This window comes from Magnolia sinica, chromosome 3 (genome assembly GCF_029962835.1).
Source record: "Magnolia sinica isolate HGM2019 chromosome 3, MsV1, whole genome shotgun sequence".
NCBI classification, from domain to species: Eukaryota; Viridiplantae; Streptophyta; class Magnoliopsida; order Magnoliales; family Magnoliaceae; genus Magnolia; species Magnolia sinica.
Genome location: NC_080575.1, coordinates 79,232,485 through 79,256,367, shown reverse-complemented (window position 1 = coordinate 79,256,367; position 23,883 = coordinate 79,232,485). Strand labels below are relative to the sequence as shown.

General features: G+C 38.8%; 1 long non-coding RNA gene and 1 other non-coding gene across 10 annotated transcripts; both read left to right on the top strand.

Moving 5' to 3' along the window:
• The first annotated feature begins 312 nt into the window (after positions 1-312).
• LOC131241801 (small nucleolar RNA R71) lies at positions 313-419 on the top strand. Its single transcript, XR_009169369.1, has one exon. It is a non-coding gene; the product is annotated as a small nucleolar RNA R71 (small nucleolar RNA).
• A 9,937-nt stretch (positions 420-10,356) lies between these two features.
• LOC131240062 (uncharacterized) lies at positions 10,357-23,334 on the top strand. Of its 9 annotated transcripts, none has more exons than XR_009168597.1 (8): positions 10,605-10,722; positions 18,829-19,116; positions 19,516-19,669; positions 20,694-20,769; positions 21,147-21,517; positions 21,642-21,925; positions 22,208-22,345; positions 23,305-23,334. It is a non-coding gene; the product is annotated as an uncharacterized LOC131240062 (long non-coding RNA). The 9 variants fall into 9 exon arrangements; XR_009168598.1 differs by having other exon boundaries at positions 18,829-19,669; positions 21,642-21,725; positions 21,841-21,925; XR_009168603.1 differs by having other exon boundaries at positions 18,829-19,669; positions 21,642-21,725; positions 21,818-21,925.
• The last annotated feature ends 549 nt before the right edge of the window (positions 23,335-23,883 follow it).

Sequence of the window (23,883 nt, the reverse complement as noted above, 5' to 3'; positions counted from 1 at the left end):
TCCTTAGCCTTATCCTTCTTAAATTCTATGGCCTCGAGTTTCCTAGTGAGATTAGCTACCTTAGCATTAATATCATCATCTTCTCTCAGGAGATACATTCCACCCCTTTCCTTGGAGTGAGTCGGCCTAGACGCAGTACTAGGTCTAGGGGAGATATCCCATGTTTGTGTGTTCTCAGCAAGTTTATCAAAGTAATCCCACACTTCATCGACTCCTTTATTCATAAACTCCCCATTACACATCGTCTCGACTAATTGGGGCATGGGAGATGTCAGTCCATCATAGAAAAAGTTCGTGATGCGCCACGTTTCAAAACCATGTTGTGGGCATGAACTGACAAGATCCTTGAACCGCTCCCAACATTGGAAGAATGTTTCATCTTCCCTTTGGGCGAAGTTCATGATCGACTTTCTTAGGGTGTTCGTCTTATGGTATGGGAAAAACTTCTTAATGAACTCCCTTGTCATGTCATTCCATCTGCCAATTGATCGAGGACGTAGTGAATGTAACCACGTTTTGGCTTTCTCTTTCAAAGAAAAGGGAAAGAGTTTCAACCTGACCGTGTCATCAGACACGTTAAGAAAGTATAAGGTAGCTATGATCTCGTCAAATTCTTTTAAATGTAAGTAAGGATTCTCTGACTCAAGCCCATGAAATTTAGGGAGGAGTTGGATCACCCCTGGCTTGATATCCATGTGTCCTTCATTCTCAGGAAAAATCATGCATGAGGGCGTACTCACCCCCGCCGGTTGTAAGTAATCTCGTAAGGTACGAGGCGGGGGTGCTTGATGCACCTCATTCTCATCTTGGAGATCTTCTACCCTAGGTTGGGGTAGAAGAGGTTGATTTCCAGCCATATCCTCCATTAACTCAGGAGATTTCGAGCGGTGTCTAGTCCTACGATGGACAGTTAACCCCTCAACTAATCCTCCTTCAGTCAAGAGACGTCGAGTGTTGTCACGAGCCCACTTGGGTATGAATCACTCGCAGCCCTCAATCAAATTCTAAACCTAATTCTAAGAAGGGAAATAAAAATCTAAACAGAGAAAGAGGGTTGGAAGGAAGTTACCAATTTGGAGTCCCTAAATTGAAACCTGCAAAATAGAACAAAACAAGTTAGTTTCTAAGAATAGCAAGCCTATAAAATTCCTAAGAAGAGAAATATATAAATAAAAAGAAACAAGGAAGAATTCCTAAATTAGAAAGTAGCAATTTAGAAAGAGCGTACCGAATTTAGAAATTTCTAATAAGCCTACAAAACAGAAAAGTTAGTTTCTAAACAAAAAGTCTTAAAATAGAAAATTTCTAAAAATAAAATAGGAAACAAAATTAGATTCTAAAAGAGTTAGAATTAAAAACTTACTAAAAAGGAATCCTAATCTAGAAATAGTAAGGAAGAGAGAAATTACCAATTTAGAAACCTATTTCAGAATCCTACAAAATAAGAAAGTTGGGTTAGTTTCTAAAAAAAAGGAAACTATCTAAAAATAGAAAGTTACTTAGATAGAAAATTTCAAAAAATTAAAGAAAAACCTGGAATTAGAAAATTCTAAAATAAATCCTAAAAATCAGAAAAGTCCTAATCTTAAAATAATCCTAAAACTACTTAATTTCAGAAAAACGTAACCGTCAATCCCCGGCAACGGCGCCAAAAACTTGTTCACACCCCAAGTGCAAGGTTGTGATGTAGTAATAAACTCGGTAAGACCGAGGTCGAATCCACAGGGACTGAAACCTGTACGTTATCTGAAAATAACTAGATCTAGAACTAGGCTAGGATGAAATCTAAACCAATTGTGATTTGAGGAATAATGATGAAATATTAATCTAAACTTAAAGAATTCAGAGAAAGTGAACTAGGGATTCAGAGGATCCACTTGTAGAGATCAGGGAGATCTTATGCCTGCTTCATGGATATTATACTGAACTTACTTGATATAGTTTTCAAGAGATGAAAGGTATAAGAATTAGGTATGATTCCATCACAAATCCATGCCTAAGAGACAAGGTAAACAACAGAACTTAGACCAATCCATAACCAATCAAAAGATGTATGAGTGCTAGGAAGGATCCCATCATCCACCCATGTTTATGAGACGATGGCGAACAACAGGGTTTCTGAACATCAAAATAAAAGGAAAGAAATTATTCAAGCCATCACAGATCTACTGTAATTTAAATCACAACAAATCATTAATGACTAAAAGAATTTCTTAAATCAAACAAAGTCAATCAGTTCAGTTCAATCAAACCTGTAGAAGCTCCCATCACGCCACAAGCTTCACCTCTTAGCCCTAGCTAAGGGATTTAGCCTAACATAATCATAGAAAAAAGAAGAAAAATAAAGAAAAAATACATAAAAAATTCTAAACACTTCTCTCTCCGCCTCCCTCTCTCTATCTGACGTCCCCTATTCAAGCATACCCCCTTCTCCACGTTTGGAACTCTTTTTATAGCTTTTGGAGTGGTGGAAATCGGATTTGGGAAGCTATCGCACGTGCGGCAAATCGCAGCCAAGTTTGGGGCTTCATAACTCTCGCGTTCCTTGCATTATTTCGGTAAAACGTCTCTTGGAAGTGTTTTGGCTGGCCTACACGATGGACAGTTCAGATCCGCCATATGATCAAAGATGGTGGGCCACAACGCCGAAAGTTCGATTTCGCGGACGTGCGTAGCCTTTCGCACGTCCGGCGCGACGTGATCGGTGGGCCCCACAGAGGTGTTTTCAAGGAAATCCACCCCGTCCATTAGATTGCTCTCGAAATTTCGGTAAGAAACGAATGGTTTTTCATGTCCATTGACTAAGAATCAGAGAAGAAATCATCCAAACATCAATTTGAACGTTGCAGGGCAGTCCACTTATGGCCTCTGTATCGCGCACGTGTGATTGCATGGGTCCAAAAGCTCAGCATGGGTTCGATGAATTCGTGGCCCTCTACACGATGGACGGATTGGATTATCCGTACAGGCCATGGGTGGGGCCCACTTGCGTCCGCAAAAACGGACAGTTTCCGTCCGTTATACAGCGTTAATGCGGCAATTGCCGTTTTAATGAAGAAGATACGGGTCAGCCGCGCTGACCCGTTATACACGGTACGGTGCGGCTCGGCACATGTGTACCTCATGTACACACTTTGGTTATACGGGGCCCACTGTAATGTATATGCAAGATCCGATCCATCCATTTGTTTCCTCATCTAATTTAAACCGCCGAGACCAAAGTTGAGACAGTTCCAGATATCAGGTGGGCCCAGAATCAACGGTTTATGGGCTGATCTGTCAGTTGGGGCACTTCCATAGTGATCCAAGGGCTGAAATTTGATATGTACGGTTAATTTATGGCCCTTAGGCCATGTATGAAGTTTTGAGCCAATCAGATGGCGAGAACTATATGATCTTGCATTTTTCACCAATTTCGGGCCTCTTTAACGTGAATAACTTGATTTCCTCGGATCCCTAGTGTGTAATTCCATCGATCTTGGTCTCCTGGAGTCCGTCCCTTGCCTTGGGTGTCATCAGAGCGTCAAATCCATGGTTTAAGCACCCTTTTTCAATTCATGCTTGTAAATACACTCTGCATCACAAATACAATTAAATCAGGCTATTAAACGGCATCATGCTTGTAAATTCATGCAATAAATGGGTCTGATATGCAATATTTGACCCTCAACACATAACAATCCAAAATGTCATATGCCGCAAATGTAATGCAATATACAGTGCGAATGAAATGACCAAGCTGAAGTGTGAAGTCGGGATGATAGTACGTAGTATCGCAGGCCATGGGGTCCATCACAAGGGACTTCTATCTAAACCAGTCCCACACTTAAATTTGGATAGGCAGACTCAATATGGTAGACTCCTGATCTCAGGTTAGTCGCGCTCTCCAACGAAATCCTGACCATTACAAAGGTATACAACAATTAGTTGCGCACCGCCAGCCCTAGTGGATAGTGAATGAATGAATGAATGAGTAAAATATTGAATATGCAACTCCTACTCAATAAGTCCACATATCAGTATTGTACATCTCTGGGATCATCACCGGGGTCTAGTACACTCTACACGCGATCGCTGCCCACTGGACGCGCAACCATGCAAGTGGAAGAGACTTTACTATCCGCCTGGCCAGTAGTCAGCCAATATCTACCGGCACGTCGATAGCGAACCCATTTACGAGATGGTCAAACTCAGCCTAGCTATGCCCCCTACCCTCGAGGGGGTAAGGCCACACCCCCTTCCAACCGACCACGACATAGTAAGAGCTGTGGCCTGCTGGTATTTGGCACTTCAACGCTCATGTATCCACTTGGTGTAATGACCCGAAAAATTTTGTGCCAAGACCCGAGTACTACCTCTATTTTCCTTAAAAGCTATTTGTGGGGTAATTATCGCTAAACTCGATTGCTTATGAAATTAGCATCAATCACTTTAAATTTGATCTGCATGACTCAAAACCTGTAGAATCATTAGCGCTGTGTTACTCTGAAATCTGGGATTCATCGCTAAATCCAGTTGCTCTTGGGAATTTTTGAAAGTTCTGGATCGGACCTGGACCGCGCGTCGAAAGTCCGATGGCGATGATCTTAGGCAGTTATGGTCACCATGTTGGGCTTGACCATCACCTCAAAAATCAAGTCCAGATGATGTTCTGGGTCAATTTGATTGAGTCCAGAGTGAAGAGTGTGAGAACGGTGAGAAATTAAATATGCTTTTATGAAATCCAAGTCGTGTCGCTTGCGCGATGATTTTAAGCAATCTGACCGTTGGATTCTGACCCAATTTCACCTTCAGATTAGGGAAGATGGCCCAGGTAGGTCATAGTGCTTGTGGACCTGATCGAGTTTCGGTGACCGTTGATTTGATGTGGTCCGCCACGGCTGATCTATAGAGCCGATCGGTACAAAAACTCAGTCTGACCTAGATCCATGGTCAGTGAGCTTAAGTCCGACCGCACGTGGAAAAAGGCCCACCAGAAGTGTTCCGTTGGATCGAGAGAGACCTGTTTTGGTTATAACCTAAGTATACCTTGACCCTGGGGTTATTTTCATCAATGTTAGGCCTATATATAGACCTTAAAACCCTCATTCTCTTTTCCATACGAATTTCCTAACCCTAGCTAAGAAAGAGAGAGGAAAAGAGAGAGAAAGTGAGAGAGAAGTTGGTGAATCATCTTAGATTCTTTCCTGTTACTCTACATCCTTAAACCATCACTTTTGAATCGTTAATCCGGCGATTCTAAGTTCATCCTTGGGTAAGTTAACCTAACCCTAATCTGTTTTAGAGCTTAGAATAGTTTATGTGTTGTTATAGCTCATTTCTATTCTTGCCTTATGTTATCTTGTCGCCGTTGACGAAGACATATCGTCTGAATCAGTTCGGTGCTCTATTTCTGGTTTAAGGTGCGGAGTTTAATCGTATAGGTTATGGTTTTCAAGGCTTTCAATGCCAGTGAATGGTTTATTCTTATTATGGATGAGATTTCACATGCTAAATGCTATGTTTATTTTGCATTCCTGATATGCATGTGTTATATTGAGATTTGTGTATTCTATGTATATAGAGGAAGTACCGTATACGTATAAAATATGAACGTGTGTTTGCCATGATTATTTGTCGTGTATTTATGCAAGAGGTATGTGTGTCAACTCCTTGGCAAAAGGAATTGTCCAAATGTGTGTATTCCAACATACATCATGTATGTTGATCTATGTATTCTAAGTGTTTGTAAAAATGTCTGAATGATCTAAAGTGTAATATATTATCCTATTTGCGGGCGTTGAGAAGCGATTCTCAACTCTCCTAATGGTGTGTATGATTTCCTACATGTAAGTCACATTCCTTGTTGTTAAATTTCAAGTATTACTTATGTGAAAATCCATGTTAAGTTGATACTCTTCCTATGCTCACATACCACATGATTTGAGTTGTTGTTCCATTACTATTTTAAATTGTCGATATAAATATCTGTTATAATGGAATATGTTTGGGACTATGAAATAGTCCAGGAAATCGGTAATCGGCCTTGAGTTTGTGGCTGAGGTTGCTTTCGCCACGTAGGACGCGATTTGACGAACCCGAGTCGTATTAGAGTTGTCAGCAGTGGTTTGGCCACACGGAGTGTTTGCGCACTCTATATCGTTCAACCCAACGTGCGCTCGTGCTAGTCGAGTTCGTCAAGTAACCCGATTGTCCGATGTATGTTCACCATGTATGGACGCTATTGTATGAATCTAGGGTACCAAACTTACCGATGAAATCCTATTAACCATTGTACCTTGATCCGCTAAGACTCATGAGCCGGACATGGTGGTATGGGACACCGTGGTCGAGCTGTCGACCTACGCTGGGGTGACGAGCCTCCCCGTAGTGACCAGTGAACAACCAAACTCGTGAGCGATTATGGTGGTATGGGACACTATATTCGTGCTGTCGGCCTACATTGATTGGTGACGAGCCCTTTGTAGTGACCTCGAGCATACGTGGATACCGCATTGAGGTGACGAGCCTTATTGTAAGGTATGATAGGCGTGCATTGATTGGTGACGAGCCCTTTACAGCGACCTAAAACCATATGATCGTATGATATTGTCTAGGACTGACGACCCTAGAATGGATCACTGTTTGGAAATTGATATGAGGAAGGTACCTTAGCTTCTTAATCCTGCTGTATGAAAAGGACTAATAACAACTTGGTAATCATGTGCATGCACCGCATTGCATGTGCCTGGAGGAGGTGGAGCACTTGAGGTGATGTCATGCGTAACGTAAGATGAAGACGCTGAGGGTGTACCGGCGAGGGCACGCATCATTCTACATACATCCTTACACTAACAAAAGTACTTAGGACATGTTTGATTGTTCTGCTTTATCATTACTGCTTGATTGAATTGATAACATGTTAACCTTTGCTTTATTGTTCCACTGAGTTGATCACTCACTCCCACGTTCTGGGACGGTGTTTAAACACCCACCAGACTCTATCTTAGATGCAGATATTGATGCGACCCCTGAGGCAGAGCAGGGGTTTGAGGATGATGAGGCTGCATTTTCTTTCATGCAGTTTTCAGGCGGGTTCTTGTGAGCCTTGTTCTGTTGCGCGGGAGTTCTGAGATTTCTTTTTGGGGATAGATAATATTATTTGATACTTGTAATTTTGATAGTAACACTTGTAAGTATGACCTGGTATGTATATGTATTTCAGGGATTTGCACATATACACATATATTTCTTTAAGTCTTCCGCTTGCGTTCTTCACTTTTCCCTGAATTATGTTTGCAATTTGGCTTAATCTATTCCATATTTTATGTACTCATACAGACAACATACATCCACTATTCAATATGTTGCATAAGTGATGTTTTGAAACTCGGGAGCTGAGTTATGCTCGACCCCCGAATTTCACGGCGTTACACTTGGTATAGACGTTGGAGCATCTTTTGGCCATGGAGATTTAGGGACTTTCACCCAGGGACATCTATGGCACCCCATGTAGAAAAATATTTTCGGTGTCCCATCTAGTCATCCATGATATGCCTGTGGAGGCCACAGCCCTGATGTCATAGGGCGTACAGTAGTTACATCACAAAATGTAAGATGCATAAGTCACACATTCCAATCATGCATCAATCATGTGCATGCCGTGTGCTCATGTGGGACGACTCTGCCTTTCTAGGAGTTCCATAAACAACCTGCCATGTGGCATATGCAATAGTCAATCACATCTCATAACAAACATGCAGATGATGCGTATGTGCATGTATCATGATGTTATATTGTCACATACTCATAATCAGTATCGATAATCAGCATCGATAATTGGCATTAGTAATCGACCTATATGCAAGGCGTGTCCATAGATGAATAGTTAATCTAAACCAAAATGTAAAGATCGGCCCTCGGCCGTGGATATGCCAAATTTGGTAGCATGGAGCCATCCGTCTATGGCGATGATGGACCATGCAACATTAATGGGGCCCAAAAATTTGAATTAACTCACTTAGAGAATGATGAGAATGAGCCTAACAAGGCCTAAGGGAAGGTCACAATGTGGATATTTAACCATCATTGCCCATCAATGAGTCCATCTGCATTAGAGACGGTCCTTAGCTGTCTTATAGGCAGTCATCTAAGACAATCCTTGGCCTTCTTATAGTGGTCATCTGAGATGGTCAAAGACCGTCTGCATTAGAGACGGTCCCTAGCTATCTTATAGTGGTCATCTGAGACAATCAGAGTCCGTCTGCATTAAAGATGGTCCTTAGCTGTCTTATATTCCAATGCCACTAACTCCCTCGTACAATGCATGCCTTAACGTGAGGATACTGTGGGGGCCATCTTAATGTATGTATTACGTATCCAGGGCATCACTTAGTTTTTTTCAATCAATATTGGGCATTATCCAAAAAAAAATGAAGCAGATCCAATTACCGGGTGAACCATACCATAAGAAAGTGGTGATTGACTTTCGTTACCATCCATTTTCCATTGCATTTTATGATATGGGACCAAAAGTTAAACAGATACAATGTTTAAGTGGACCACACCATAGGAAGCAATGGTGATAATGACTCACCGTTTAAACTTTTAAATGGATACCAGAATCAGATTTGTCCACAACACTCTTTTAATGGGCATGATCAATTTTTCTATATCTAGACATATGTTGGACAACCTATTCAGTCTAGATTGAAGAGTAAATGACTTCAAATGTTTAGATTAAATTTCACTCAAATTTGACCATTGGATTGCAAGATATGGCCCATCATATTATTGATCAATCTTGTCCAGCCAATATCTTTCTCATCTAAAATCCGATCGGTGCAAGTGACCAGTCAAATCAAAGCTCTTGATGACTAAACTAGAGTGAAATGATAAGATTTCCAAACAGAGGTCTAATAAATTTTTACCTCTAATCCATTGCTTTACTGTTATAAGTTGTTCGAGTAAGAGGTTAGTGGGTGTTGCCCTACTGTGGGGCCTACCTTGATAATGTATTTTAGATCCAGGACATCCATTTGTTTCTCCACCCCATTTTAGGATAAGGTATGAAGAAGTGTGAATATCTAAGTCCTAGGTGGACCACATCATAGGAAACATGGGTGATTAAGTGCCTCACCATTAAAATTTTCATAAAGCCCATAATAAGGTTTTGGTAATGTTTTTTTTGCAATCCAATCTATTAATGATGTCAAGAAGATCTGGATGAAGGGTAAGTATACATATCAACTTGATCTAAAACATCTATGGCCCACAAAAAGTTTTTAATAGTCATTCATTATTGTTTTTGGTGGTGTGGTCCACCTGAGATTTGGTTCTTCGTAAGGTTTGGTACTCCATCTAAAATGAGATTTAAAAAAAGATGGTCAGACGTGGATATATAGAAAATACATCAAGTTGGGCCCACAGTTAGGGTAACACTCACTTCGGTGTTAGTCTATCTCCAAAATAATAATAATAAAAAACAATAGTTCCTCACCGAAGACGGTGTGAACCTTACCTTGCGTGGAGCTCATTTTGATGTATGTATTATGTATCCATGCTGTCCGTTCATTTTTTCATGTAATTTGAGGTCATTATCCCAAAAATGAAGTAGATCCAATTATCAGGTGGACCATAACATAAGAAACAGTGGTGATTAACCAACCTACCATTAAAAACTTCTTAAGGTTTCCGTAGTGTTTATTTACCATCCAATCTTTTGATAAGGTCACATAAGCCTGCATGAAGGGAAAAAATAAATATCCACTCGATCCAAACTTTTGTGGCCCATTAATGGTCAATCACCACTGTTTCTCATGGTATGGTCCACTTGATAATGGGATGTAATTCATTCTGTGCATAATGCTCTAAAATGATCCGTAAAAACTGATGGGCGCTGTTTATCCCCACCTAGAGTTGGACGGTCTACTAAGACCCTATGGGGCCGCCGAAATGTACGTATTTTATGTAAGCCGTCCATCCATTTTCAAGGCTAATTTAGTATATGAACCCAAAAATGAGGTAAATTGAAGGCTCAAGTGTACCACACCGTAGGAAACAATGGATATCAAGTCCCTATCATTTATATTTGGTGTGGTCCACTTGGGCTTCGATCATACTCATTTCCAAAATAATAACTTATTATTGGAATTTAAAATGGATGGACGGATTAGATAGACCACATACATCACAGTGAGCCCCACGAGCTCATGACAGGACCGTCCATACGGTTCCCCCAAATGCGAGCGGGGTACTTTTCAGTTTCAATTTCATTCTCCCTTTCTCGCTCGCCACGGTCTCTCCACCGCCCTATCCATCTCTCCCTCACCCTTCCTCGCCCTCCAACGCCCTCTCTCTCGCTCCCTCGCCCTCCCTCGCCCTCTCTCTCTCCCTCCCTCTCTCTCAACCTCGCTGCCACTCTCCGGTGGAATTCTTCCCCAAATTCGACGACGCATCTTTCCGGCGAGCATCATCTTTTCAGCGAGCATCCCCTAAGTCAACCCCTCGACGTTGTTGGTATCTCTCTCTAAAATATTGAATGCTCAAGCCATAATGTAAAGATTTTCATATTTTTTGTTGTTTGTTTTTTGTTTTTTTTTTTTTTTGATTGTTTTTTTTTTAAAAAAAATTATATTTCCTCATCTGTAGATCTGGATATTATTTTGTTTCATATATTTTGGGTTTGTTTTTTTCTTTTTGGGATTGGTTTATAGGTGGATGCCCTAACTGTCTTGGTGAATGGTATTGTAATAACCCAAATAAATATTGACCATCAAATTTTAATCATTGATCAACGTATCCAATTAGTCCAATATGACCGACAATCTGTAAGATCAACTGGTTCAATCTCAACCATTGATTTGGACATATCCGATCCAACTGTTCATTAACTAATAAATCTGTCCAACGATACAACCATCAAACCATCCATATGCTGAAATCATCAGAATACTTGTCCATCCATCTACCATCCATCTAAACTGATTGTCCATCTCACCACTAATCCACAGGTACATAACGAAGTCCATTCCCCGATCTCATCTAGCCGTACATTTATCCATCCATCTACCCATACATCCATCTGTCCATCTATTATACCTTGATCCATCCATCCATCTACATCATCCATGTACCATCAAATACATCACAACCACACACATGCACCAAACACATCATGCACATCCATCCATCTATCCATACATCCATCCGTCCATCTATTATACATTGATCCATCCATCCATCTATCCATACATCCATCCGTCCATCTATTATACATTGATCCATCCATCCATCCATCCATCCATAATCCATCCGTCCATCAATTATACATTAATCCATCCATCCATCTACATCATCCAAGTACCATCAAATACATCCCAACCACATAGATGCACCAAACACATCATGCACACATACCTTTCACACGTGGCATACATGCATCAAATACATCACATGCACACACATGTGGCACATGCATGAGGCACACACACTTACACACGTGTGGCATGCACACACATTTGACAAATGCGTGTGGCACACACGTGGCAGTTGTGAAATGCATGGTACATGTACATGCTAGACAGCAATTGACTATAAATGAAAAAGAAAAAAAAAAACATGGCAAAAAGAAAATGAAAACGGTAGCAATAAAGGTGAGAGTTGCTTCAATGCACGTGTCTAAAACAACACTATAAATCAGAAGGTCGCTCTTCACCAAGATGTGAGTGTGAAAAGTGAGGAAGTGTGTGACGTGAGGAGAGATAAAGAGCAAGTGTAGGGACGTGAGAAGAGTGAGGAGAGAGAAGAGAGGGAGAAGAGAGGAAAAAAAATAGAGTTGCAGGTTATTCACGTTGGAAAGATAGGGAGAGAGAAGAGAGAGAAAAAGGAGGAGAGAGAAAAAGAAGAGAGAGGAAGAAAAGAAAAGAAAATACTTTTTTTTAAGAAAAAGGTGAGTTTTTCTCTCACTTGATATTTATGAAAACTTTATAGAATTTAATTTAATTCATTTTATTTGTTAATTCATTTGTACTTATAATACAAAATTGCCATCTTGGATGTTCTTTTTAATTTGATGTAATTACTTACCCTGCTTCTTAAAATGTTGTTTAAATTATTATTTTTTGTTGTCGTTGCTTTAATATGCATTCATAGAAGTTTTCTAGTCTTATTGTTAATCCTATCTTTAAAAAAATTCATTTATTTGCATGTAGATTTTGTTTTGTTAAAATTTATTGCAAAATCTTGAGTTTCTATATTTTTTATATAGATTCTTAAATCGTATAAATCATGTTGCATGCTTATCTTTTTAATCAAGATTTAATAAATCATGTTGCATGCTTATTTTTATTTTAACCATGATCTAATAGATTACGTTGAATGTTTATTTTATTTTTTTACGTAAAATTTTAATTATCTACGTACAATTTACATTGATTGAAAATTTTGTTTTTATTTTAATAAATCATGTACATCAAGTATTATGGATTGACCAAAGAATAGTAGTCATTGAAAATATTTAGAAATATTTGATTTATGAAATATTAAAATCATGCATCATTAAAATAGTTATGAAGCACCAGAAAATAGGTGAGGCGATTAAGTCCTCTGGGTTGAAAATCCCTAAAGTGTAAATAGGTGGGGCGATCAAGACCCTTGGGTTGAAAGTCCCAGAAACCCAATTAGTACCTTTTGGAACCTCTACCGTACCCTTTGAGTGAGTGAGCATGTCAGGATTGCAAAAGGTTCCCGCTGCCAGGTTCAATAGGGTAGTAGTCTGACCAGCTAACGTACAAATGGGTCCCTCACCAAGTGCCCTTTGGATGGGTGAGCATATCATGCAAGAGGTTCTCATTGCCAGGCTAGGTGTTGTATTGGCGCGGGTGTTAGCCAACCGGTGTAAACTGACCCTGGTGTTAAAAAGAATAAACCGCACATGTTATTATGGAGTATAACATATGTTGATTTCATTCATCCATTTTTCTTTAAATTTACATTGAAACATTTTGTTTATTAAATTTCCTCATTTGTTGTTTTGCCCAAATATGTATTGTATTTTTATACAGTTTTATTCATATTACATGAGATTATTTTGAAACCTGTGTTGAGATTACTCACTAGGCTTCGCAGCTTACCCTGTTGGGATTTTAAAATTTCAGGATCAGGATCACATGGAGGAGCTTAAAGAGATTTTCTTTTATTTATTTTTGTTTCTTTACCATTTTCTAAATAAGTGTAATGAACATTTAGTATGACAACATTACGATGACATGTGTTTGATGATAATCTTGAATAGTCGGAACATGGACATTTTTCTTTAAATAAATGTTTAATTATTTAATTTTTGAATTGTTATATTTTATGAATGAGGTTATTTTGTCAATATATGTGTAGAATATGAAATGTAAATATACAAAACATAAGTCATGCCTGCGGGTACGGAATCGGGGTCGGATATACGTAGGTGTCGGATTTCGGGGCGTGACAAATTGGTATCAAAGCTTAGGTTTAGAATCATTGAGGACCTAGGGTTTTACTTGAAAATGTAGTCACGTTGAAAATTAGCATATATCCCCTGCGAGTATTGTTGTGATCAAAACTTTACTTGTAGTATTTTCTTTTAGTGATCCACCCTTATATGATATCTAAAGCTTATTGTTTGATTTAGAACATGTCTGGGAGTCGGTGTAGAGATAGAGATAGAGGTAGAGCTAATCCTGTGGCGGCCACACCGGGGTTCATCGAAACTGGCCAGTCACTTGATGGGGTCTTCCGTGCTTTAGGCGACATGGCGGCCATTCTTGGACAGCACATTCGTCATGATGATGGAGGTGCCGCCTCAGTTATGCAGGATGGCGTTGGGGGCTTAGTAGAGAAATTTAAGAGATTGGATCCACCTTCTTTCGAGGGTTTGTCGGACCCTATGGAGGCAGAAAAGTGAAAAAAGCAAATAGAGAAGATATTCACCGTTTTAGGATGTGATGAGAGTAGAAGGTCACACTTGCGGTTTTCATGTTAGAGCAAAAGGCCGACCACTGGTGGGAGACAATTACTAGAACAATTGAAAGAGATACCGCATGGATGTGGGATATGTTCTGTGAAAAGTTCAATGAGAAATACTTTCCTGAGTGTGTAAGGGAGCAGAAAGCAGAAGAATTCATAAGCTTAAAACAGGGGGAGATGATCGTAGGCCAATATGAGTCCAAATTTGTTGAATTATCCCATTTTGCTCCATATATGATTCAAGATGGAGCTCACAAAGCTAAGAAGTTTGAGCGAGGTCTTAGAGGGTCAATTCGTAACAAGTTAACTCCACTTAAGCTTAGATTGTATGCCAATGTAGTAGAACGGGCCCTAATGATAGAGCGAGACAACGAAGAATTCTGAAAAAGTTGCAACTGGAAGAGAGAAGTGATGAGAAATGTCAGAGCTACACCAAATACATCTCAAGCACAAGGCGATGCCTCTAAGAAGTAGAAGATGATAGTAACAAACACCTCAGTTCCAACTCAGCCAACGAATAGATTTGCAGGTAAATGTTATAGCTGCGGAATGGAAGGTCACTTCACTCGTTTTTGTAGACGACCGCCTCAGCAGCGACATTATCAGGCACCCTAGCAGATGCTTTAAGTCGTAAGCCGCACGGAGTAATCCCTCACCTCATAATCCAACGGTGGAAGATTTTAGATACAATGAAGGATTTTGATGTCCAATTAAATCCGCTAAAGTCTGTAGCTCGTCTCTTTAATCTAGTAGTTCAAACCTCTTTAATTAGTAAGGTTATAGAAGCTTAACAACAAGATTCATGGTTGCAAGCCAAGGTAATAGAAGCTGAAAAAGTTGGTTAGTTGGAAGGGAAAGTTGGTACCGATGGTGGATTAAGGTTCCAAGGAAGATTATGTATACCAAATGTGGCTGAATTAAAGAATGAAATTATGGACGAGGCACACCGCACTAAGTTCACAATCCACCCTAGAGGTACAAAGATGTATCACGAATGCGTAGGCAATATTGGTGGAATAATATGAAGAGGGAGATCGCTGATTTTGTGGCCAAATGTCTCATGTGTCAACAGGTGAAAGCAGAGCATCAGAAGCCGTCAGGGATGTTACAGCCACTACCGATTTCCTAGTGGAAGTGGGAGCACATATCCATGGATTTCATTATGGGATTGCCACTGACACGTAATAATCATGATGCAGTTTGGGTCATCGTAGACCGATTAACTAAGTCCGCACATTTTCTTCCTATACGTGCTACCTATCCCCTAGAGGAATTATGTAAACTCTATATTAAAGAAATAGTTAGACTGCACGGAGTGTCTGTATCTATCGTATCCGATCCGGATTCCAGATTCACATCTCGTTTTTAGAGAAGTTTACAGAAGGCACTAGGAACCACTCTTGATTTCAGCACCGCTTTCCACCCTCAAACTGACGGGCAAACTGAACGAGTGAATCAGATCATTGAGGATATGCTCCGAGCTTGCGTGCTTGATTTCAAAGAGAGTTGGGATGACCATTTACCATTGATCGAGTTCGCTTATAATAATAGCTACCAGACGAGTATCGGCATGACATCATATGAGGCTTCGTATGGGAGGCCTTGTAGATCTCTAAATTGTTGGGCAGAAGTTGGAGAAGGTAGCTTGCTTGGACTAGAGATTTTGCAAGAGACAACAAAGAAGATTTTTATCATTAGAAACCGTTTGTGCCCAGCATAAAGTCATTTATGCAGACAATCGCAGAAGAGATCTAGAGTTTGCAGTTGGAGATCACGTCTTCTTAAAGATTTCTCCTATGAAGGGCATCATGAGGTTCGGTAAAAAGGGAAAATTGACTCCAATGTATAGAGGTCCGTTTGAGGTTCTAGAGAGGGTTGGTGTTGTCGCATATAGGCTTGCTTTACCGCCTTAGTTGTTTGGTATTCATGATGTTTTTCATGTGACGATGTTAAAGAAATATGAGCGGGACGTTTCTCATGTTATAGATTGGCAACCATTAGAGATCCGGGAAGACGCTTCATATATCGAACAACCAGTACGTATTCTTGACCGGAAAAATCAAGTGCTTCAAATAAGAGTTATACTGTTAGTCAAGGTTCAGTGAAGTCACCATACCGAGGAAGAGGCTTCTTGGGAACGAGAGGCCGAGATCCAAGAGAAATACCCTCACCTGTCGCATTATAGGTATGTAAATTTCGAGGACGAAATTTCTTTTAAGGAGGGTAGAATGTAATAACCCAAATAAATCTTGACCATCAAATTTTAACCATTGATCAATGTATCCAATTAGTCCAATATGACCGACGATCTATAAGATCAACTGGTTCAATCTCAACCATTGATTTGGACATATCCGATCCAACTGTTCATTAACTAATAAATCCATCCAACGATACAACCATCAAACGTCCATATGCTGAAATCATCAGAATACTTGTCCATCCATTTACCATCCATCTAAACTGATCGTCCATCTCACCACTAATCCACAGGTACATAACGAAGTCCATTCCCCGATCTCATCTAGCCGTACATTTTTCCATCCATCTACCCATACATCCATCCGTTCATCTATTATACCTTGATCCATCCATCCATCCATCTACATCATTCATGTACCACCAAATACATCACAACCACACACATGCACCAAACACATCATGCACATCCATCCATCTATTATACATTGATCCATCCATCCATCTACATCATCCATGTACCATCAAATACATCCCAACCACACACATGCACCAAACACATCATGCACACATACCTTTCACACGTGGCATACATGCATCACATGCACACACATGTGGCACATGCATGAGGCACACACACTTACACACGTGTGGCATGCACACACATTTGGCAAATGCATGTGGCACACACGTGGCAGTTGTGAAATGCATGGTACATGTATACGCTAGACAGCAACTGACTATAAATGAAGAAGGAAAAAAAAAAAAAACATGGCAAAAAGAAAATGAAAACGGTAGCAATAAAGGTGAGAGTTGCTTCAATGCACATGTCTAAAACAATACTATAAATCAGAGGGTCGCTCTTCACCAAGATGTGAGTGTGAAAAGTGAGGAAGTGTGTGATGTGAGGAGAGATAAAGAGCAAGTGTAGGGACGTGAGAAGAGTGAGGAGAGAGAAGAGAGGGAGAAGAAAGGAAAAAAAAAGTTGCTGGGTATTCACGTTGGAAAGATAGGGAGAGAGAAGAGAGAGAAAAAGGAAGAAAGAAAAGGAGGAGAGAGAAAAAGAAGAGAGAGGAAGAAAAGAAAAGAAAATACTTTTTTTTAAGAAAAAGGTGAGTTTTTCTCTCACTTGATATTTATGAAAACTTTATAGAATTTAATTTAATTCATTTTATTTGTTAATTCATTTGTACTTATAATACAAAATTGCCATCTTGGATGTTCTTTTTAATTTGATGTAATTACTTACCCTGCTTCTTAAAATGTTGTTTAAATTATTATTTTTTGTTGTCATTGCTTTAATATGCTTTCATGGAAATTTTATAGTCTTATTGTTAATCCTATCTTTAAAAAAATTCATTTATTTGCATGTAGATTTTGTTTTGTTAAAATTTATTGCAAAATCTTGAGTTTATATATTTTTTATATAGATTCTTAAATCGTATAAATCATGTTGCATGCTTATCTTTTTAATCAAGATTTAATAAATCATGTTGCATGTTTATTTTTATTTTAACCATGATCTAATAGATTACGTTGAATGTTTATTTTATTTTTTTTACGTAAAATTTTAATTATCTACGTACAATTTACATTGATTGAAAATTTTGTTTTTAGTTTAATAAATCATGTACATCAAGTATTATGGATTGACCGAAGAATAGTAGTCATTGAAAATATTTAGAAATATTTGATTTATGAAATATTAAAATCATGCATCATTAAAATAGTTATGAAACACCAAAAAATAGGTGAGGCGATCAAGTTCTCTGGTTTGAAAATCCCTAAAGCGTAAATAGGTGGGGTGATCAAGACCCTTGGGTTGAAAGTCCCAGAAACCCAATTGATACCTTTTGGAACCTCTACCGTACCCTTTGAGTGGGTGAGCATGTCAAGATTGCAAAAGGTTCCCACTGTCAGGTTCAGTAGGGTAGTAGTCTGACCAGCTAACGTACAAATGGGTCCCTCACCAAGTGCCTTTTGGATGGGTGAGCATATCATGCAAGAGGTTCCCATTGTCAGGCTAGGTGTTGTATTAGCGTGGGTGTTGACCAACCGGTGTAAACTGACCCTGGTGTTAAAAAGAATAAACCGCACATGTTACTACGGAGTATAACATATGTTGATTTCATTCATCCATTTTTCTTTGAATTTACATTGAAACATTTTGTTTATTAAATCTCCTCATTTGTTGTTTTGCCCAAATATGTATTGTATTTTTATACAGTTTTATTCATATTACATGAGATTATTTTGAAACCTGTGTTGAGATTACTCACTAGGCTTCGCAGCTTACCCTGTTGGGATTTTAAAATTTTAGGATCGGGATCACATGGAGGAGCTTAAAGAGATTTTCTTTTATTTATTTTTGTTTCTTTACCATTTTCTAAATAAGTGTAATGAACATTTATTATGACAACATTACGATGACATGTGTTTGATGATAATCTTGAATAGTCGGAACATGGACATTTTTCTTTAAATAAATGTTTAATTATTTAATTTTTGAAATGTTATATTTTATGAATGAGGTTATTTTGTCAATATATGTGTGGAATATGAAATGTAAATATACAAAACATAAGTCATGCCTGCGGGTACGGAATCGGGGTCGGATATACCTAGGTGCCAGATTTCGGGGCGTGACAGGTATGATATGCCAAATCCATTTTTAATCCTTGGTTTCTGTTGCTATATCTGTTTCAATTGTTTTTGTTTGATTGGTAAGGCAATGGAAAATACAATGTGGACATGCACACCCCCCGTTTGATGGTTGGTGTAGGAGAGAGAAATATGGGGACCAAGAAGGAGAGAGGGAAATCACCCATCTAAGCGGGTTTATCTAAGCAGTCCATGCTGAAGCAACTGATTGTAGCTTTGGTGAAGGGACTAAACTCTGATCCAACCTCAATGATTTAAAAAAAGATTGTTGGATTGGTAAGCATTTTCCGACCTGAGGGAATAGAGAATCCTGATGTCTATTTCTCTGAAAGGGCATTTTCTCATCCTTTATGCTTCTTTAGAATTGATTCTTAGTTACCATTGTATGTATTTCATTTTTAATCGCACAGTCAATGTCCACCAATTCAATGGTCAGAAAATCAAAATAATCTCTCTTTTTTCTTCTTTTTTTCTTTTTTTCTTTTTTCTGGTTAATGATACATCTGAACTGGAATATATTATTTGGATAGTTTAATTTGAATTTCTTGTATGGCAGGTATTCAATTTTTATGAAATTTGAAAGTGCTTGCATACCATCCATCACACTCTGTTAGTGTATTGAAGTTCTTCTCTTGTACAATTTTTACGTAGTTAAAAAAAGCTGTAATGATGCAGGTTACAACACCATGGTTTTAAGACTCAGAGACTCGAACCAACTCGTCTGGTCCCGAGGTGTCGTACATGATGAGTGGGGAGTGATTCATCTCACAATCCAATTCTCATTTATGTGAATATGCTTTGATATGAGATTGAAGAAGGACGGTTGCAGGTACTTAATTTTTGTCAATTGTAGTGTGGTACAGACATAGAAACCAAAATTTCCTACAACTCTCCTTTTCATAGGCAAATCTAAAGTGAACCTTCAAACTAGTTTTGTGTTGAATATGCATATTAACAAAAAGAAAATACAAAATCCAATCAAGACATTGAAGAATCTGTGATGGGATTTTGTTGAAGAGAGATGCTTCAATCTATGGCGTTGAGACTCCATCATATTTAATATGCATAGAAAAACAAGAAGAAATTGCATAATCCAATCAACACAATTTAAAAGAGTTTTACTTAATACCATTTGTAACTAGGAATAGATCGAAAGAATAAAGAGCATAATGTGTGTGCGCGCATGCATATATCTGTTATGGCATCTCGCCAACAGAATTTTGGATGGAGTCTCAACACCATAGACTGAAGAATCTCACTTCAAAATAACCTCATCAAAAAACATCCTCTAGAATTGCTCACTTTCTTTGACTAGTGTTATTGCCTCTGCTTTTGCAAGTGGTGAGTAATATGCAATCATGTCCAATATTTTAGATTTCATGCATAACTTCTTAGCTGTATATGCTACTTGGATGTTGCACCGTTACACTGTGCACACCTTAGTTGTATATGCTAGTTGGATGTTGCACTATTACACCGCAAAATGTAAATATCGCTTCTAAACATATTTTGAATTGACAAACATGATTGGACATTTAGAAGACCCCATTTAGATACCAACATGTGTTTATTTACATTCCCTAGTTGGGATGTTTATGGCTCACACGGCTATGGTCATTTTTTTCTTTTTTAGTTTTGGTAGTGAATTCTTTGTCCCAAGGTACTTATTTTTCTACCATGCCCAGGTTTGAGAGTTCTAGTATTGTTTCTGCTTTTGGCCTTGCTGATTTAGGTTGGCCTATGCACTCATTTTTTAACAAGTCTTGTGATTTTCGTGTTTTACTTGTTATCTTTTGTATTATGGGCACTCACGTGAGTTCTGATTTGCATGATCTTTGGATATCATCCTGCAGGCTTGGTGTGTGCTTCTCGATGATAAGGTCTCTTTTAGGATGCAGTGGCCACAATATTCAGATTTTTTGGTTAATGGTATGGTAGACTTCCACTCATCCATTCATTGGTTGAAATTTTGTCGTCATTTGATGATGGGATTCTTGAAGTAATCGTTCACTATACTTAAGCTTCTTTAATTTCAATGTATGATATATTTACCTTTGCATCCATATTCTTGGAATGGGGATGCAAGATGCTATTACTTGTGTCCATGATGGATCCAACTTTTTGCATGGAGCAGTGGTTCTATACATGTCACATGTTTTGTCAATTTCTGGATTGACATTCAAAAGAGTTGCATTTCCACTTTCGAATGACTAGCTTCCTCAAACGTATGCATTTGTATCATGCTACAATTTGACTCATTAAACCACATTTTCAGTGTAGTAGTTAAATGCTTGTCCATATTACAGGTGGTTTTGCATCTCCAACTTCGCTTGGGTCAATGTGCTCCAATAAACTCATTTGTTGCTGAGGAGTATGATAACATGCAATGCTTGAGTAGGCTGTTGGACATGGGATGTGTTTAGTGTGGCCATAGTAGTTGTTGTGGAGGCTGCTGGACATAAGATGAGATGGATGTTGCTGTGGAGGGCCACTACATGCCATGGCTCTGTTTCTATTTTTCTCAGTACAGCTATGATGATTTATGGGTTGCTTATTTTTGGATTGCTTTTAGTCCTTGTCTAAGCTTAAATTCCTTGTAATTGTTTCTTTTTGTGTCGTATAGTGGTGTTATGCAATAGGTAAGGGCTGACACTTTTTTGTGGCGCTCATCAAAATGGTATTTTTGAAAGACCACTTGCATTTTACTGTTATGTTCATAGATTTAGTTTCATCGAAAGCTTTTAATCATCCTCTGATGCTGCAACTGATGTTGGTGTTTTTGAAATTCTGATTTTCTGCAGGAGGGATAGCTTGAAATGATGTGTATCAAGATCAGATTCAGCATTTCCTAACAGCATTGTCTTTGCATGTTTGCCGATATATATGTAGGCAAACAGATAAGAGCCAGATATACTTCTTGGCTGTTTGAATTTGCTTTAATTGTTGGTTTTTCTTCTATACATCTCACATCTCTCAGGACTTTCTGTTGTATATTGAAAGTGTATCCGGAACGTTGGTTATGCGCTGGGTTAACTCACAGTCAGGAAGAATTTTAGGATGGCTTGAATGGACCATTCAACAGGAGGTTATTTCTTAAGTTTGTCTAAAACCAAACACATTGCTCAGTGCTTCTTCATTACATTATTAGCAGTTCATCACAAACAAGGCTTTTATTTGTTAAAGAGTTGATTTGTTTGATCACCATTTGCTTCACAGTTGTTACCCTCTTCTACTGCTCTCTTTACAATCATGTGGTTATTGGCTATCTGTAGTTTCAATCATGTGGCTACAATCATCTTGTTCTTCTTCTTTCCTTTCTTTCTTTCTTTCTTGATTGTAACCTTGTCATTGTTCTACTGTGGAGCAGGGTGCTATTCATGCGGCTTTTTTGGAGGCCATCAGGTCCATGTTCCAGCACTCCGGAGCAGCCCTTATGGAAAGAAAGTCCTTTCAAGCAACAAACTGAAGAAGTAATTTATGCTGTTTCAGGAAGTTCTGCAAGCGGGTAATCACTTTTCCTTTTTTGTTCCCAAATGATCATTAAAAAAAGGTGTGACGCTTTTTCATGGGTCATGTGGTTACTGCACAGGATATCATGCCTTCATATGGCTGAAGCATGGCGTGACCTCTCATCCAAATAGAACAAAATGGATGGGTTGAATGTCTGAACCGCATTTTAACAAACCCTGTAAATAATCAAGAATAGGTGGGTAATCCAATTTTAGCTGTTGTATGTAGTGTGGTCCACTTAAGTTATAGATTGACTTGATTTTTAGGCCCATGGCCCACCATAAAAGGGCACATCTGATTGATGGGGTGGATGTCCAACTAGATTATAATGGGCCCACCCAGCTCGACCTCAAAGGAAGCTTCCCATGGGTGGGTGGGTGGGTGGGTGGGTGGGTGTTTTCCACAAGCTTAAGCATTGGAAGGAAATGAGATGCAGACCAAGTAGATGTCACACACAACATGATAGGCTGGTTTTATACCCATTGCACACGAATAAATAGCGATCTGGAAATAAAATCACTGAACTTTCTTATACAAGCTCTTTTGTTTAATGGACCATGCATTCCAAAAAGTTACCGAACAACAGAACCGGTGTTCCCAACTCAGCTGAAATTTGCAACTAAATGCAGTCTTTAATACCCATGATTTTTTGAAGGTTTTTTTTTTTTTTTTGTTATCGTGTGTTTCAAGGCTGTGCTTGCTAGGATATTGTATTATACTGGACTAGAATGAACTTCGTCGGCATTTGCATATGTCATGTCCAACTTATATCCATCAATGACCTTGTTGGCTATCATCTTCAGGTATAACCCACTCATCATAGCATTTTAAGTTAGGATCATGTAGACTTTGTAATGAGTAGAGAAGTATTGGTTTCTACTTTGGACATGGGTTTTCAAGTTTGGTGGATGGTTGGTTTCATCCAAGTATTTATTCCCATTTCATGTAATGCAGGAAAAAGCGGAAAATGAACTTAAGAAACTACGTCATGGCCTTGGTTTCAGGTAACTTAGTGTCTTTTTTAAAAAACTATGTCATTCATTTCTTAGTGAAATTGGTTCTTGTTAGTAGACAAGAGACATTACTATTATAATTTCTATCAGGGCGTGTACTACAATGGTAAGAGGGACCGTTCTTAAATTATTATTTTTTTTTAAGGCAGTAGCTACGGCTAATAACTGTAGCTATGAATCTTGAAACCGTAGCTCTTGTAAACTTAGCCTATTGCACGACCCTCGTTCTGATTTTGGCACAAATATAGCTGTATTTAAGTATGGCTACGAATTTAATCCGTAGCCATAGATAGGTACCGATAACTACATTGGTGCTACATGCGATAACCGTAGTCAAAGGCTTTTATCCGTGGCCTTTGCCCCCTTTTCTAGTAATGTATAAACGGTCAATAATTCTCTAAATGTATAGACAATCAATTTTTTAGATGGTCTAAAACCGTCTAAAATCAAAGACAGTCCATAACCGTCCTTTATTAAGGACGGCCCATGCAACGGTTCAAAACCATCATTTATTGAGATT